This window comes from Triturus cristatus, chromosome 2_2 (genome assembly GCF_964204655.1).
Source record: "Triturus cristatus chromosome 2_2, aTriCri1.1, whole genome shotgun sequence".
Classification (NCBI taxonomy): Eukaryota; Metazoa; Chordata; class Amphibia; order Caudata; family Salamandridae; genus Triturus; species Triturus cristatus.
Genome location: NC_140582.1, coordinates 195,138,315 through 195,157,485, shown reverse-complemented (window position 1 = coordinate 195,157,485; position 19,171 = coordinate 195,138,315). Strand labels below are relative to the sequence as shown.

Genomic DNA, 19,171 nt, shown 5'->3' with positions numbered 1-19,171 from the left:
GCACTGCTAAAGTTCACAGAGTCCTAAGGCCATCAAAAACGAATTCAACAAAATGTGGAGGATGAGGGCAAAATGTTTGAGGGTGACCCTGCAGAGAGGGCCATGTTCAACAATAGACATACATTACCTTTCTTTAGGGTGGATGGTGGATGAATTCTAATTTGTTTTTCTGCAGTAGTAACACATGAAAGTGACTTAACGTCTTGCAGTGTGCCCTGGTTACATAACCCCTATGAGTAAAGAAGCACTTTAGAAATTAGGCTGTTTTAAGTTAACCATCTGAGTGGGTACTTGAAGAGTCCTTTCAGTGTTACAGAAGAGTCTTAATGGCAGCACCGAATGCGGTATGTGCATGAGTTTGAGCAATGCTCCATAAAAAGGTCATTGTTGACCATTGCAGCAAAATAGTTTTGGATGCGGCTTTCAAAATACAACAGACATACTGCAGTCAGAAATCCTCAACTTATTGCACAGAAGGGTGCAGACACTCTGCAGTAACTGAAATTAGCTGATGATCTATATAAACAAAAAATATTTTTTTAGTAAACAAAGTTGATAATTGCGTGCCACATGAACTGTAATAACATCTCATATATCAAATTTAGATTATTTAAACCACAAAACAATATTTGCCGTTTCATTCCTTTTTACCTCATTCCTCCTACTCATATATTGGCGCTATCACCCCCCTGTTATGAAAATTCATAATTAAGCAATAATCACAGAGCGGTGTTGAGGGAACCTCTAGCTTTTAATGGCCTGCTGAGGGAGTTAAAGACCCCGAGGCCGTGTTGGCGGGTCCGACTTTTCAGGTCACTGTAGAACACCCAGTACCTGACCGCAAGATAATTATTGCTATAAAAGTTATTCCAAATGCCTGCATATTTTCGCGGTTTAAAAACAGGTCACCGGGTTCCTGTTTGCAATTATTTTTACGACTATCACGGGTCAGTACAATGACTAGCCAGAATGCAGGTTGCTTCATTAACTTTGGATATTTTTAAATACAATTGCGTGAGTAAAATCTTGCGTGTCATTTCTAACTTACACGGCATGTTTTTGTCTAATTGCAGTTTGATAGGTTTTGGTACTTTAGAAAAATCAAGTGTGGTGCAGTACATCCTCAATTAGGCCTTTGGAATTCGGTGTCAATCATGGACTAAATACAGCTACGGAAATTTGTAATATCCCACAGTAGAATTCAGATTAATAAACGTGTGCATTATCGGTGGTGGTGTAACAAGTAATCGTGCAAACCTTGCAGAAACCCTTAAATGAAAATACACATTGATATTTGTTGAACATTATATTGCTCTGTGGTTACATCCTTGCTTCTGTTTTGAGCTGATATTTGAGGGTCCATAGCCACCTACCATCAGCTCCATAGATTGGCAGCAACTTTTCCCAAACACTAACTACAGGGGGTATGTAACCCTTTGTGTGGAGGCAGGACACAGCCTATTAAAGTGTAATTAGAGCTGTGCCCAGCTCCGCCCTCCCAACCTGCCAGTGACAGCCCATTTCTATTGTGTGTGACTGTCTAGGAGGAATACAGACCAAGTCATGTGATCCAGAGAGAGGCTACAGGCACTAAATGGCTAAGGGAGGAAAATGCCAGCTTTCTAAAAGTGTCTAGTTGCCATGTTTTTTTAAATTATTCAAAAATAAAGTTACAAATGTTCTAATTTCATTAGCCCTTGTGTTTTATTTGACTTTTCTTTTTCAAAAAATATTTCACGTTAGACCATGTCTCAAGGGCAACACTTTATTTTGAAAACACATATTACAAACTTACATTAAACCTCATTTCTATATACATGAGTTACCAAACAGCATATAATGACCTACTGACAAATACATATACATAAACAATATTAAATATGAAACCTGTCTTTGACAAGTCCTTCATTAACACATTAACACTAGGCGGGTAGTTCACTTTGTGTTATATAGTATATGCTGCCAATGTGTATTGCCCTGGGGTCGCTGACGTTAAATGTTGTCGAGGGGAGAGTAGCTCCATTCTCACTGTGAGCGGATCCAGTGGTTGAAGTTGGCTGACCAGTTGCCCCATCCCGCGTTCTGTGGAGGACAGAATCAAAATGTGCATGACAGTATAACAGAGGATGAAGATAGAAGGCCACGCGCCCCAATATATCTATATACGCACAGAAATTTTAACATAAAAAACAAAACATGAGTACAGTGAGACAGCTAAAGCAGACTCAAAGGCCAGCCCTTAATGGGGAAGTTCCAGCTATGTGTTTGGTGTAACATTTTTTTTTCTGAGCCTATGCACTCTCTTCATCATTCATCATTCACTGCCCATCTCAGGGTGCACCGAGTCACCGAACAAGCCCACTGGCGCGTGTCTGACACAGTCAGTGGTCGTGTGAAGTTAGACAAGGATGAACGTGTTAAAACTTTTGAAGAGAACCAGTCAGGCACGAGGAAAGATTCTGCCATTTAGTTTGAGATTTTCATAAAAATCTGCATCACCGAAGAGGAGTTTTAATGGCAGTTCAGACAGGGGTGGGATAATTCTTGTAAACTCTCAGACTGTACTGGCTAGCTGTTATTCCATTGATTAGCTGGGATGAGCTGATCTGGAAAAAACTACAGGTGCGCCTCACACTTATTTTTTGTTAACGTCTTTTGCAAATATTTCTAATCGTCTGTCCTGCGATAATGAAGAGATATTAAAAAATAATCCGAACAGCGCCTCTAGTTCTGTATAAAAAATGAATCCAAGGTGTGTTTTCATCTTGGAACGTTTCGCGCCGTGTAGATAATTTAGCGTAAGTTATAGATCTTAATATTGTCCTATTAGCATTCGAAAGAGATGCTTATGCTATAATTAAAATGAATGCCTTTCCAAACCTAAGTTGGATTGTCCTAATTAGTATAAACACATAAAAAAGAGCTTCGAAGCGATACCGCCATGATTATCCGGCTCTCAGCAAGAATGGATTTTCGTAATGAAACTGACCAAACAGCTCTAATTGCAGCAATATTTCTGCTTAGCAAGTGTTACAATTCTTAAAAAGTAGTAATTGTCCTGTCATCTGGTTTTACCAATGAGAAACGCTCTGCGCCTAAGTAGGCTGCTGAGATATTTTCCAAGATATCCCTCTGCTGAGAAGCACAGCACATTCCCTCTAAGAAGAGAATTTCCCTCTTTGCGGATTTCACTGAATTGAGCACATTAGGTTTGCACGTATTTATTGAATTTACATGGATATTTTACAGTGCTGATGGACGTTTGCATGTTTGAATGCATTGATGTTTATTGGGGTTACCACATGTGGAAATGCTATTTCCCACGTGGCCCCTTTATCATTCTAGTTGTTACTATGAAGAGGCTCCTTCCCTGAATAGGGCTCTTTTCTGCTTGTAAGAACATTCAGGGGCTTATTAATGAAGCCCTGTGTCACATTTACGTCGCGTCACTTTTTGTGACGCTGTGGCGGTGTAAATAATGTGCCACGTTGCTCCATATTTACGAAGTGACGCATCTAGGCAGATGCATCACTTCGTAAACCCCTGCGCTACATTATACCTGCATCAGGTATAATGTATGCAGGGTGGGCGTTTCCCCGCAGTAAAGCTTCGTAGAAGTGGTGCATTGAAATCTATAAGATTTCAGAGCGCCACTTCTAGGACGCCATTTGCGTCAAAAGCTTACGCCTGCCTCGGCAGGCATAAGGGTGACGCAGGCCCTTTCACATGGTGCTCGCCTCATGCGGAAGGACACATTGCTGGAGTTGCGTATGATTTCAGACACACCCCAGCAATGCACCACTCTTGCGCATACAGATACGTCAGTAATACTGACGTATCTGTAACTCCTTGCGACGTGATGCACGGTACTGTAAGTATGGCGCATCAATAGTGTTGCAAGGAGGGTACACTGAGAAGTGTCGCATCGCTGCTTTGTCACAGCGATGCAACACTTCTCATAAATAAGGCCCCCAATTTGCAATGTCGCTCCGCATGTCCAGTAGATGATATATCACCCTGCTGCATCCCTCTTCAGAGCTTAATTTCTGCGGGTAGTTGCAGGCAGTGGGCACTGGCACTTGTTTCTGGGCACAGGATGCATGTTTCATCATCAGTCTTTGACCCTGAGCAAAAGAGAGAAATACAGAAACGGGAGAGAGAGAGGGAGAGGAAAAAACTAGGAAAACAGTGATAAAGGCAGGGATGAAAAATAACCTGCAAGATTGGGATGAATAGATGAATGAAGAGGTGTTAGGTGGAGTCACAATGAGGCTGCCTTGGCAACCAGCACAATAGGGGTGCTATTTACAAGAAAATGCCGGAGTGTTACGCCAAATTTGGCAACGCTGCACTCTGATATTTTTAAAACACAGGAATACGCCCTATTTACAAAAATACGGCACACCCCTACGTTACCCTAATGCTGACACTAACAGAGCTGCCTAGCGCCAGCGCAGGCACCCTTGCGCCATGTTGTGGTTTATGATTTAAAATTCATGCCTGTTTTTGGGCATAGGTGGGTAAAACATTGTGTTCACATTGTAGGGGGGGTCAAACCTGTGATCTGAATATTAGACACACATCTTTTCAGCAGATTTGCTTACTGATGTAGAAGTTTATACCTGCAGGTTAAAAGTACATTTGTACAGCAGACGCATGAATCCCAAACTATCCAATGGGGAATGGAACTCTCATAAAACAGATGTTTCAGTAGTCACATTAACAACTGAAGTAAGGACATGTAACTTGGAACGTTTACACAACATCTCCCTCCCTCCCTCTCCACATTATCACAGTGCTTAGATAAGTTTGAGGGGGGTTATCCCCTTTGCCCTATTTTCTGCTGTGCTGTCTATGAGCACCTCTACCACGTCGATGAAATAGACACCATTCCCCGCCTTACAATACCAGAGCGACAGGCTGACTGCCACTTACTGCTGGAACGCGTTGAAGATTATTCTGAGAGTCTCAATGTTTACATCACCGCTCCCACTGTTTCGGACAGAGATATTTTGTGAGAACTCTGGTGATGTGTTAGAAGTATTGTCATGTTTCAGGACGCACATGAGCATGGAGGTGCATTATGAGACCGCTGTGACCTATCAGTGCTGTAAAAGGCTGTAAGATAAGAGATTCTGAACAATTAAACTTCCCATCAAAGTTGGTTGTGAGGTGGCAGGTGGGGCCCTCTGGGACGCCGGCTATGGGAACTTCTGTAGCAGACATTGGTGATGGATGGAGGCAGCAGCAATGTCAAGGATGCTGGTCAGGGAAGCAGAGATGTGGCAGGGCAGGGCCACGAAGGCTGAGGGGTAGTCAAGTCTCTAAGCTCAGAGGAGTAGAGGCCACAGCCAAAGGTATGAGAAATGCTGGATATGACAGAATATATGATATATGATATGGTAAAGAAAATACCCATTCTGTCTTATTTCACATGCAAGGACAAAAGGACATTCAGCAGAAATGTAGTTGTTTCAGCATGAGATCAGATCCAACCCCTCGACGGCTTCATTTAAAAAACGTCAATAGCCCTGATGACTTTTGCAAGTCACTTCCTTCTACTGCTTCACAATCGTTTTACATTGTGTTTCAAAATGTATTTTGTTGTCCCTTTGTCATATTGCTCTGCTAAAACTTCACTGCGCCTACTAGTAGGGTTGTTACCTGTTGAGCACTTGTTATTTCGTCTTCCCCTTGCAACCCCATGTAAATTTTATGTTTCAGGTACTTCTTATGTCACCTTATTGTATTGTTTTAATGCTGTTACCTCATGCCAATGTTCGTTACTTTGTACAGCGCTCTGATACCCGTTTGGGTCTTGTTCGCGCTTTATAAACCTTTTCAAATAAATGCACACCTAGAAAATGTTAAAGTTCCATTACATGGTCAATCTCTGAGGCCATTCCTTAACCCCTTCCTAAACCTATCTCTTAACCCCACCCCTCCACACGGGTTACTAGCTCAATATTTTGATTTACCTCTTCAGTTTTCTTTCTTTATTTCAAATTTTATATTCAGATTTAGTAAAACATAGAGAAACTCTTTACAAAGGGTCAAAACCGCTTATTTTTTACAATTTGAAACTCTGAGGGTAACCCCCTAAAACATAACATAGCTGCCATAAAACAGCTCAGAATGGAAACAGTTTTGTTTGTAGGGATTAAAAGAGCTTGTCCAGGCAATGTGCAGCACACATTTTCCCTGAATCTATGCACTTGCTTCAGTTTGTCTTTCTCTAAATGTTTAATTTGTGGTTTTTATAAGATTATTTCCCGTGTAATTTAAAAAAAGCAGCTATCTTTATATGTCACCAACCTCGAAGACCCTCAAAAATGTCCATTTCACACTTTTCCATCCCTGCTGTCTCTAATATTATTATTCGTATTATCGTCTCAACATGCAATTCCTGGACACAGACTCTTCCTTTCACTGTCCTTAGATGAAAGTGAGCCCAGCGTTTTGTCCCAGTGTAAGGAGTAATTTATTATATTTTAATACAATTTGTAAGGTGCCATAGCGTACAGTATGCAAATGCTGCTTTCTGATCGGATTCTCGATAAAAGTAGGGGGTTATTTTTTCAGGCAAAAGGAGTAAAGGAGGTTTTTTTTCTTTGGTAACCAATCATTTTAATTATACCTGGAAAAAGTCCCTTGGAAGTGAAGAAATAATGATCTGATAAAAGTGGCAGGGAAATATGTTTGCTCTCCTTGAAGCCAGCAGCTCCCAACACATAAAAGGTATGGTTGTTGGCTCAACCCTATAGAGGTTCGAGAGAGTCCCGAAGCCCTACCAAGAGCGTTCTAGAGAATAGAATGGATAGAAATGTCTCACCCACATTACTGTGGCTTGCATCATCATGGGCGTTATCATCATCATCATCAACATCAAAAAAATCTTTATTCGATTGTTACATCATGAAAGATACACTATAACGAAGTTTAAAAAGAAGCAATAAAAGAGATTCAAATACGAATACAGGTGATTTGGGAATAAAAGCAAAGAGCACGGGATCTAAAATCCTGAGAAAACATTACGTAGCTGGATCCAGCCCAGTAAGACACTGCTAAAAAGTGATTAAATCAACATAGCGATCTTTCCTTACATCATAAAAACAAGTGAAGAAAGGCGAATAAAAGATAAACTTGGTAGATAACAGCTGGGTCAATTATACAGTTAAATGTCAGGAATAGAGGGTTCTGGAGGAGTAGCCTTCTTCACAATTGATCTACGTATGGCCCATGTCCAGCTCAAAAATTTAGCCATTGCGATAACTATGTCCTCTCGCGTATTTGTTCTTAAAATACGGAGTGCTGTCTTATGCGATCTGGTTCCTAAATTTGAACAGATCGGCTTGAGCCATGTGGACCTGGGGCGAGCAAAGGCAGGGCACACAAACAAAACGTGGGTAATTGACTCATCCTGTGTAGGGCATGTAAGGCAAGACCTATCATAGCCATCCTTCCATTTATTTATGAAGGAGTTAAGTGGGAGAGACCCCACTCTGAATTGGTGGTATAGTTTGCGGTCATCTAGTGTAGAGATAAAATTCCAATATGGTTCAAAGCTACTTATGTAATTTTGATCCATAAAGAGACCAGATAAGGAGCTACTGTTTACCCCTGACCTTATTATCCCAAACCTAGATTCTCAATATAGGGCTTTAAAGTCCAATTTATTGGGGAATTGGTTACCCCTAGGGTCTGACCAAAGGTGGCCCAGTCCCATGTCATGCAATCCACCTTTGATATTTTGGAGCCAGGCTAGTCTCCTAAGCTTATCTTGATCTTTGATATACCACACTGCATTTGCATAAGGGAGTAGCTCAGGAGTTGTCCACAGTCTTCTCAAATAGGAGAGGGGTCTAAACCCAGCATCATCGTCAAACGCCCTACAACCCAGATCTAACAGGAGAGGTTGAATAGGTGTGGACTGGGGGAGGCCAGTCAATGAGCGCAAAAACTTGTTTTGGGCTATTACTAGGTGTGAAAGATTATCATAGCCCCATATCTCAGCCCCGTAGATGATTGAAGCTCTTATTTTCCCTTTATACAGGGCGATGGCAGGCCCCACCGGTTTAGTATGTGAGGCTTTATGTTCTTTCAGTAAGGCGCCAGCTAATTGGTTATGTTTGAGGGCGAGTAGATCTATTTGTGGCTTCCAGGTCAGCCTACGGCCCATGGTGATCCCCAGGTAGGTAAACGTGTCCGTTTGTTCCAACGGGATGTTATTCATTGACAGTTTACTCTTAATTATTTTGCTTTTGTGCATCACCATGTATTTGGTCTTATCAACGTTAATGGCCAGGTCATGGTCATTACAAAAGACCAAAAATCTATCTAGGGCCCGCTGCAGACCAGATTGTGTTTTGGACAATATGAGCGTGTCGTCTGCAAACATGAGGAGTGGGACCCTAGAGCCGTCCAATGACGGAGTATCGGTTGGGTGGTTTGCAAAATAAGAAATAACCCTATTAATGAACAAAGAGAACAGGGTCGGTGCTAAAACACACCCCTGCCTTACGACCCTGTTAACGGGAAATTTATCAGTGAGCTCACCCTGTTGTCCCCATCTAACTTGGGCATAGTTAGAGGTGTGAAGTTTGACAATGAGCGATAAAAGAGCCAGGGGCATTCCTGCCTCCTTGAGAGAATCCCACAACTTGCTACGGGGAACTAGGTCGAAAGCAGATTTTAAGTCTACAAAGGCAGCGAACAAGGTTCCCCCGTCAGAATGACCGTTTTCCAATAAATCATTGAGAATCTAAAAACCTGGTCAATTGTACTAACGTGGGACCGAAACCCAGCTTGGTATGTAGATAATACCTGAGACTCGTCAATCCATTCATTGACCCTGAGTAATAAGATCCTAGCCACAATTTTTTGGAGTGAATCGATTAAACAAATGGGTCTATAGTTGGATGGACTGGAACGGTCTCCCTTTTTAAAAATAGGTATAATTTCCGCGCCTAGCCAAGAGACAGGCAAAGGAGCACCCCGAGCCAGAGCATTTATCAAAAAGAGAATATAAGTGGCCCAGTTTTTTTATCAGATTTAAAAAGGTCCGTGGGAATACAATCCGGACCAGGCGCCCGGCCTGCCGGCGCAGCTTCAATGGCTTTCTCAATCTCCGCCAAGCCAAAGGTTAAAACCTCCGTGGTTGCAATATCAATGGAATCAGACACAGAGGTTAGGGGACAAGTGAACTGGGCTTGGTAGTGAGAGACCCATTTGTCTGGGGGAACATTGTTGTGGGGAGTAGGCTCAGACACCCCACTTCCCCATTTTATTAAATACCAGAATCTCAGCCAGTTCTTCTCTTCTGAAGCTTTAGTTAATTCCTCCCATCTTTCCTTGTCAAAACTCTCTTTAGCCTTAGATAACACCCTTTTATATGATGCCCTAGCTGCTTTAATAGCCTGGATATCGTTATATTTAATTGCTAGAGAGAGTGATTTGAAAGCTGCGGAGCAATCTTTGTCATACCATTTAGCTGATTTGGATCGGGTGGGTCTATTTTCCTTCCCTTTGAAGGTGAGCAATGATTTCAATTTGTCAAAAAGAGCCTCATGCTCTCCCTTTAGACATTGAGGAGGATATTCTAAGTAGTTATAAGCTGAAAGAGTCAAGAGTGAGTCCTCTAGAAACTTTCGGAGCAGGCTTAGAATACTTACATTATTAATTACTTTAGCCCACTTCAGTCGACGGCAGTCATTTGATAGCTCAATGTCTTCGGCCAGCATTTCCCTGGAAGGGCCAGTACTCGCTGGTGGCTTAGTTACTAACCTCAAAGATAGAGGTTCGTGATCACTTTCTGGTCTATTGATCACGGCCATATCCAGCACAGTAGACCATAAATCCAGGCTAACAAGGATATAATCAATCCTGCTGCCACTCTTCCCATTGGAGAAGGTATTACTACCATTACTGTCTGATAGAGTTCTCCCATTAACGGCTCTCAGGTCCCACCCCAAAGAAAAACTTTTTAATTGGAGGGCCGCCTCAGTCCACTTTTTAATAGGAGCTAAGGACAATGATGGAACACCCCAATTACTATCCTCCTCAGTGCTAAGTTTGCCATCTTCAATCCCCAAGGGCTCGAAGGTGCAATTAAAGTCACCCATAATAACCAGCGATTTGGAGCTTTCTAACCCATCAATAAAAGTGTCCAGATACTGGATGGTTGGTGAGGATCTACCCCGCGGTTGTCCTCTCGAGTAGATGTTAATTAAGGTACATGCTAACACGCCGTCCCTCTTAACTTTTAGAGCCAGAATGTCATCGTTATCCGAGGGTATTTCCTTAATGTGAAACAATGAATGCTGCCTAACTCAGATTAAAAGTCCCCCACTAGGTCGTCCTTTCCCTTTAGTAGTGGCCACTTTCCCATAAGCCAGGTAGCCCGGTCGATGAATGATGGATAATGACCAGGTCTCTTGTAACACAATAAAGTCATGGCTGTCTACCAACTTCGACCATTCTTTAGATGGAAGTTTGGAGGACAGGCCAGCGACATTCCAAGACAACATAGAAAGGCTCCCACTAAAGAAGTTCTCGATGGGAGCCTGTGGTACCACTACAAAAGGAGGCAATTGAGCTCTTAGTAATAAGGAGCCTTGATCGAGTGGTGGAGCTTCTGGGGGAGATGACTGTAGACTATGGCCTTTGTCGAACTCCTCATTGAGATCCAGAACAGCCAAATTGCGTTGTGATCGTCAATCGCAGGCTTCTAATTCCAAAAGGGGTGCAAACATATTATGTACTGGGACCTCAAATAAACTGGGGGCAGATCTCAAACTTCCTCTCAGTGGGCCGAATCCCATAGTGAATTTCTGGGTGTAGGAAAATTGTGGGTCTTGCCTGTAAAAACACCCAAGTGGCAGGACCACTATTGAATTATCCTTTGGCCTTACGGACCCACCCAGAATATCCAATATCACTCTGGGAGACTGTGTGTTGTCAAAATTGACTATCACACAGTCACCCTTCATTTCCTTCTTGAGGGGTCCTACCCACATGATGCATCTGACCATAATCATATGGTTGAGGATATTTTCATCCCAAAATCCTGCTCCCTTTAGTTTGGAATTAAGCCAGTGTCTAGTTTTGCTGAATAGTTGCCCAGTAGTTTCAAGGTTTCTACTTTGGCTCTGAGGGACAGTGCTCAAAATAACAACCAAGGGTGCTGCAGCCGGTGGAAAATGAAGGGATCTACTATTCAACCGAGATCCTTGCAATCTCCTATCGCCGTCCATAAGGGCTTGTGGAGGGGATCCAACCCTTGTTTGAGAAAGTCTATTTGGGACACTTCTACAGTTTTAAGATTGGCCATTGCTAGTATTAACTACGGTCGGATTGGGCTCCTTACAGGGGCACAAAGAAGTTTGCGCAAATTCACCCGATGTATCGGTCAGGGCAACTGAGTTCCCAGGGGGCGAGGAGGGCCTGATGTTAGGAATTGAAGGTCTCATTGTGTCCTCCCCCCTGATGCCTGAATCCCTAATAGATGGTCTTAGGGTGTCTGTTGTAGGCTGAGGTGGAGAGTTACTGTCATACCTAACATTGGTGGGGTTGGTTGGAAGTCCTAAGATAAGCTGGTTACTATCTGTGTCGCAGACCACCTTATTCACAGAGTTGACTATCAAAGAGAGCTGAGTTAACTTTTCCTCTATTTTGCTCAGTCTATGTGTAATTGGGGATAATAAGGTGGACATGAGATTCTCGAGTCTATGCCACAGATCTTCGCTGCCTCGAGGGCTAAAATCTCTGATGGATAGGGAGTTAGAATCAGAGAGTGTGGAAGTGTCCTGTCTATTGCCCAAAGTGGAGCTCACGTCTTTGGCTTGGGAATTAAGCCTCGGAGCTTTGGCGGCAGAGGGTCTCTGAGGACCAGCACCCCTCTTCCTTTTATCGATGGGATCAGGGAGAACATTGGAAGACTTTGGCTTGCTAGCAGAAGCGGCTTTAGCTGGGACTCTTTTCTTTTTGCTACAGGTCGCTGACTGCACAGGGAGAGAGGGAGTAGAAGTGTTCTCTGGTAACATGCTTGAGTTTTGGGATTGAGTGCCCAGAGGGGCATTAACCTCTGGTTGTATAGCAGGTAACGGGGCATAAGCGGGGGAGCGAAAAGGGGCCAGAGGACCAAGGGAAGATCTTTTGTTCAACAGGGGTTCTAAAGACAGCCTTCGCTCTGTGTTGGCAATCTCTTTTTCCAACACTGAGGTTGCTCTAAGAATAAATTGATCAAGAGTGCCCACCACCCCTCCCCCTGGAGGCAGGGCAGCCTTATTAGTAGCCCTCCTATTCATTGTGACAAACTTCACGTAAGCTAGACACAAAAGGATGGCAGGGCAAGCAGAGGAAAACAAAAAAAGAGACAAATCCAAATAATAGTGTCCAGCTAAAGGGGACACTACCAATGACCCCTAACAGCGTTAGAGGGGTGACCCAACCCAACCTCAATCGGCCTCTGACGGGCGCGGACGGGCCAGCCCTTGGCCTGGGCTTCGACCGGGCCCGCCCGCACGTGTCCCGCACTGTGGGAGGCATGTGTTCCTTATAAGGGGCCCTGGCGCCCTCTGATGATGCCTGGCGCACCGCGCGCACGGCCCCCTGGGAGGTGTAGTTCTAGCAGCAGGCCGTTCCCCTCACGGCAATGATTGTATGGTGGCAGATGAAACAGCAGCCCAGCGTGACAGGTGAGGCAAAGAGAGCGAAGAATCAAGGCAGCCGTTCCCCTCACGGCGAGTAGTGCAAGTTTGCTCTGCATACCTAAGCGGTCTACATGTTTCAGCCAACTGTGATCAAAAAAGTGTAATCGTGGCTTTCTTCAGGACCATATAACAATACTACTGCAGCTAGAGTAAGTCAAATGTGAATTAATCACAAGACCAGGAACGATACAACCAACTGGTGTACTTGTGTGTTCGTAAATGAATGATACTGCAGGAAGAATCAATCATCACCCGCACCAAATCGGGGATATCGCCCACCGCTCCTGGTAACCACTCAGAGCATGAGGCAACGCTCTCAACTGAATGATAACCATCGATATCATCCCATCTTGGTTGGATGGTACCACCAAGATGGTCTCAACCTCTTAGGAGAGGGGGAGCATAAGAAAGCTGAAGATGATATGCCTCATACTCTTCCATTTTCACAATTGCCTTGGATAGAAGGCTGATTGAGATCAAGTGGCTAATATGCAGTAAAGAGGACATAAAATCCAAGTAACCCAAAGTTCCCATCAAAGAAATTAGGAGGGGTACATCAAGTGTATATACTAATGTGTTAGTTGGTCAATTGATAAGGTCTTTATGTCAACCTAATAGGGCTACTGGGATCCATGATTTTGTGTGGGTAATATAACACATTTCAGAGGGGAGATTATCAGAGGTGCAAACATCTTAAGGTGAGGGGATTACTGTTGATGGATTGGACTAGCACACTAGCTTCCTGCTGTTGAACATCAGTAAATAGCATTGGCTGCCTTCATTTTACTCACAGAGTGTTAGAAAACCCTCTTCAGAGATCAGCCAGAATTTTTTGGGGATGGATGAGAGCATACCATTAGTTGTTTTCGTTGTCACCCTCATTTGCCGTCATTTGTTTGCTTAGCTCCTGTAGGCTTCCCTTCCTTTCTTATGTTAGCTACTACCTGATTAGTGGACCAAGTACATGTGTTTTTCCTTGTGACAAATGCTTTAAAAAGGTGCCCTTTTGGGGTGCTCCCCCATTTTGGGTGACTTTTATGACGATAGCGATCTACGGCCACGAGGTGACTTAGTTACAAAATTTACCCTTACTGGAGGCGACAGCTTTAGACTGAGTCAGGCCCTTAATTGGGCAGGTAGACCCCCCATGTGCCTGGTTTTACAATGCTGTGAAACACCCATAGAGTCCCTTTATCTCCATAACGTGCCTCATAAAGGCATATTATGGCTCTTACGATACCTCTTGCAGTTGACGCTTTCTTGCAAACAGCTTACATTGCAATGGAAGAGGGAGTTGGCCGCTGAGATATCTGATGACAGCTGGGGGGGGGGCAATCTGGCAAAGAGCAGCCAAGTCTTCAATTTATGACCGCTATAAAGCAAATGCATATAAGAGTTACACCTGATAGACTGGCCAAGATGTTTGTGGGTTCGGATTTAAGCTGGAAGGGGTGTGGTAAGAGGGGCATGTTTCAGCACACATGGTGGTCATGTCCAGTGATCTGGACCTTCTGTGTTGAACGCTGTACAGACCATAACCAACGCTCACCTCCCACTTGAACCATTAAGGATTCTTTTGGGCAACCCAGGGGTGACACACTATTCCCCACATCGACTCCTCAGGGCCGCCTGCTGGGCCACTTGCTTCTAGCAGCAGTGGTCCATCTACGCCATGGAAAATTGACTGCTAACATTCGAGACCGGGTAGCCAAATTTAATGCTACCTAGCGCCCCTTTACTACTCACATCAAGCGCCAACAGCGAACAGGAGGGCTTCACATGACGATGTCCAAAGATTTACACACCTCTGACATCCACATAATGTCCTCTTCAGGCCCTGAGGAGGGATCTGTCGAAATGTAATTTTCATGTGCATGACCGCAGTGGGATGATATGTTGAAATGATTGCCTCTTAACGCCTGGGTGTAAGTGCTCTGCTTTTCCTGCCATTTTTTAGATTGAACTACTATTCCTAATTGAATTGTACAATGTCTCCTATTTTCTTGTTTATTTTTGAAAATACAAAATAAAATCGTTTAAAAAAAAAGATGCCCTTTTGTTTTGAAGAATGATTTGAAAAGATGTGCTTTTAGTTTACTTTGCTTTTCTTGCTTTCAAAAGATGCACTTTTATTTTACATTGGGTTTTCTTTACAATTAATCAACTCAAGACACTAGACAACTTTCAAGCAATGCCAAATTTTCACGTGTTTTACTGCTCCTTATTTCTGTTGGTTTCACCCTATCTGTTGTATCTATCGACACTTGAGTTACTTAAACCCACAACTATACTACTCTACGCCACTCTACTCTATGCTACTCCGCCCCACTCTACTCCGCTCTTTGCTTCTCCACTTTACGCCACTCCACTCCATTCCACTCTACTCCAGTCCACTTTATCCCACCCCACTCTACGAGACTCTACTCCACACCACTCCACTCCACTCCCCTCCAAGCCACTCTATGCCACACCACTCCACTCTGCTCTCCTCAACACCTCCCCACTCTATGCCACACCATTCAACTCTATGCTGATCCACTCCACTCTTGCCACTCTACTCTACACCGCTGTACTCTACTCCACTCCACTCAACGCAACTCCACTCTATTCTATACCTCTCTACTCTGCCACTCTACGCCAAGTCACTCCACTCTTTGCCATTCGAAATCACTCTACTTTACGCCACTCCGCTGTATGGCACTCAACTCTACTCCAATCCTCACAATGCCACTCTGAAGCACTCTTTGCTTCTCTACTCTGCACCACTCTATTCCATGCCACTCTACTCTATGCCACTCTACTCTACTCCACACCACTCTACTCTCCTCTATTCCACTCTACGCCACTCTGCATCAATCTGTGCCACTACACACTACTCTACTCTATGCCAATCTACTCTTTGCCACTCTAGACTACGCCACAATAATCCATCACTCCACTCCACTCTACACCACTCCACGCAATTCTATGTCACTCTACTCTACGCCACTCCATTCCTCTCTATACCATTTCATGCCACCCTTCGCAGCTCCACACTACTTTACTCTCCTCTACAGAACCCTACTTGACACCGCTCTACCCTGTGTCACTCTACCCTACACCACTCCATGCTACACCACTCTACTCCATTCTACACCACATCCTTTCACTCTACTCCAGTCTTTTCCAGTCCACTATAAGCCACTCCACTCTGTTCTACTCTACTCTATGTCACGCTCCTATACGTAACTCTCCTCTACACCACTCTATGCCACTCTACACTGTGTAACTCTACCCTCCACACTCTACCCTCCACACTCCATGCCATTACACTCCACTCTATCCTACGCCACTCTACCCTACTCTGTGTCACTCTCCTATACTCAGTTTTCCTCTATGCCACTCTTCTCTACACCACTCTACTCTGTGGCTCTCTACCTTGTGTCACTCTACCCTACACCACTCAATGAAACTCCGCGCCACTTCACTCCACTCTATACTACGCCCCTCTATACTACTCTGTGTCACTCTCCTATACTCAGTTTTCCTCTATGCCACTCTTCTCTACACCACTTCTACTCTGTGCCACTCTACTCTATGCCACCCTACTCTATCCCACCGTATTATACCCTACTCTACTTTGTCCTACTCCACTCTCCTCTGCTCCACTCTACTAACTTTTAAACATTCTGAATGGCAGCCATGATGCTGTATAACATGGCTAACAGATATTGGCAAAGCCAAGAGCTCTCACATAGCAGAGACCTATTGGCAAAGCAAATTGTTTTTGTCAGTCTCTCAGTGTTGGTGCTTCATTTATACGTTTGGCTGGGCAACACCAGTTCGCTTATATGGCATGATAATTTCGAGTTCATGCAACCCGAGATAACAGCTATAATTGCAAGTCTATAGTAGGCCATTCATGTGGCCATGTAGAACACCATGTGTTGAGAGGGCGGGCTAGGGATGCATTCAAACATATTTCACGTAGATAAAACTGAAAGGCACACTGCTTGCATAAGTCATCTTTTCATATAAAATGTCCCAAGTTGAGGCTCTGTGGTCGTTTTTAGGGATGGGCAAATGTATTCTTACTTTGGTTGGAAAAATTGCATGTTGGCACTGCTTATCTCACATATTTATATTTGGTTGTTTGGCAAATTATATTTGATTGTTTCCCCACATGAATCAATGCCCCAGAACGCTTTCTCACTGCCTTATAGTCCTTTCTCCCCCTGGCATCTGCTGTCAATGTGAGGAAGCAAGTGTGTTGACCCTTGCTCCTAAGAAGGTCATGATCTCTTGCCAGGCCCAGAGTATATAGAGACGTTTTTGCCCTTCAACTAAGCCTCTGTGGAGGTAATAAGGTCCTTCTCTGTACCTGTCACTTTGTTTCCTTCTCACTACACCTCCCAGAGAGGAGGCCTTGCCACAGAGGGGGATTGTTGTTTCACCTACACCTCTTTTCCTTCCTTTCTCAGTCCCACATGGGTTGCTAGATTTACACTCACCCAATCTTTAATTCATTTTTCGTCCCTACAAGTTATCATCAATCTGTGTTTATGTATCCTCTATATTTTGTATCTGTGCTTCCCTCTCACCAGGGCAGCTTGCATTATATTTACGGTACACCAAAAAGATCCACTTCGGCTTAGGGTGCCAGTACCACTGTTCAAATCTCCTGCATGTCAACGTGAGCATACTCTGTAAAATCTGTCTCAAAACATCTCTGTCGCTGTTTCATAGAATTTAGACAGATAACTTGCACCACTAAAGCCACTGATATCCACTCTGAATCCCTAAAGTACGAGTTTTGTAAAAATCCTAACTGAATGGGCTGGTGCAGAGAGCAGATCGAGTGACAATAGTCATAGCTGATGAATGCTTTGCGATTGTGTAGTTTCTTGCGGCTACTTCAAGACGGCTTTGCTATCAGCCAGACAAGCTCTACACATTGGGCCTGGGAATGCAGAGAGTGGTAAGGGTAAGCAAAGCTCCCTTACAGTTCCATTTCCAGTGTGTATACCACTGAGCAGTCAACATGCATGATATATGTGGCTGCAGCTCAATAGCTCCATCATCATGTTGCGCAGACAAAACCCCTAACCTGGCACGTAATGCCCATTGGGCTTAACGGTCTTCAGCCCTCCCCCCATCATGTGTGGCAGCCCGGGATGAGACAGCTTCCCAGGCACACACACAGCCGCACCCGAGTACTTCACAGCTCTTTAAAAGACCATTTACTTGTTAATGAGGCTTTGTTGTTTTTCACCCCTTCTTAGAGCCCCTGCATCTCCACTCTGCCTATTTCTGGAAGAATTAGCCCCCCCCCCCCACCCCCCAAAAAAAATATTCTTAGCCACCCCCGAAAGTTGGCTCTAGTTGCACCTCTGCCCCTAACTATGGCGTGGCCTGCCTCTCCAATACAGAAGAACACTGGGTCAGACAATTCAGAGATGTTTTAAAGCATGAGCAAAGTGGGTGATTGCCAATGCCGACCACCTATTAAGGCAGCCCTGAGAAAGTTAACTTTTTTTCTAACTCACATCTGTCTCTCTCCATGTCCAACTTTAAGATATTATTCAATATATTTGGCATCATGTGACTTGAATTAGCAGAAAATAGGTAATAAAATGCAAAGTTGCTCCGAACAGGGGCTCTTAAACTACGTCTTGCCTGGGACCCCCAAAATCCTTAAGATTACACTGCAATGAGCCATATATGCAGGTGTACTTGGAGTTCACGCTGACCCTAGCAAACATACCAGTGTATTTAGTTAATTTCCTTGCCAAATTGTGGGAACAATAGCACATACTGCAGTGACTGCTAAAGCTACTTACGTGCTACCTATTGATGACAAGTGGTAAGCAGGAATTCAGCTTTAACCCCCCTGCCAACTGTACCACTGTTCTGCTTTCCATCCCTGTGACCTCAGTCCCTTTAAGGGTCTTTGCGAGAAAAACTTTGTAAGAAAAACTTTCACATTGGCCTCCACTCACATTAAGCAAATCAAAACCAAACACTCTGCTTTGAAGCCTGTGTGATTAATGTCTATGCACTAACGAAGGTAGGTCCAGAGATGTCACAAACTGCTCAATGTTGGTATCACATTCAATTTGAGGGAAGCCTTTGATGACTTAACAATACTGATTAACACATTTTATGTAATTGACAAAAAGACTCTTCATCAATCGGTTAGTGTAACACGTTTTAATATATGTCCACCAGGAAGAATTTTTCAAACTTCTGTGGTTACTTAAATATGAGAATTTAGGGTACCACATTAGGAGCTAAAAAATCGAATGTACGTTTGATTGAAGATATCATAGTATGGGAAACAGCAGGAACTTGGCATGGTCTCCAGTTAGTAAAAGCCACTATAGACATGCAGTGAAGCCTTGGAGACATTAGAATCTATTTTATTTTACTGCAAGACAATTGTGAAGCTGAGGTTTGTTTGTATTACCCGTTCTTGTCAGCCG

The 19,171-nt window shown here is 43.8% G+C and overlaps 1 protein-coding gene across 1 annotated transcript in view; it reads left to right on the top strand.

Moving 5' to 3' along the window:
• The window catches only part of STPG2 (sperm tail PG-rich repeat containing 2), a 2,141,360-nt gene that overhangs the window by 1,455,345 nt on the left and 666,844 nt on the right, over window positions 1–19,171 (top strand). The gene's annotated exons all lie outside the window — the stretch shown is intronic.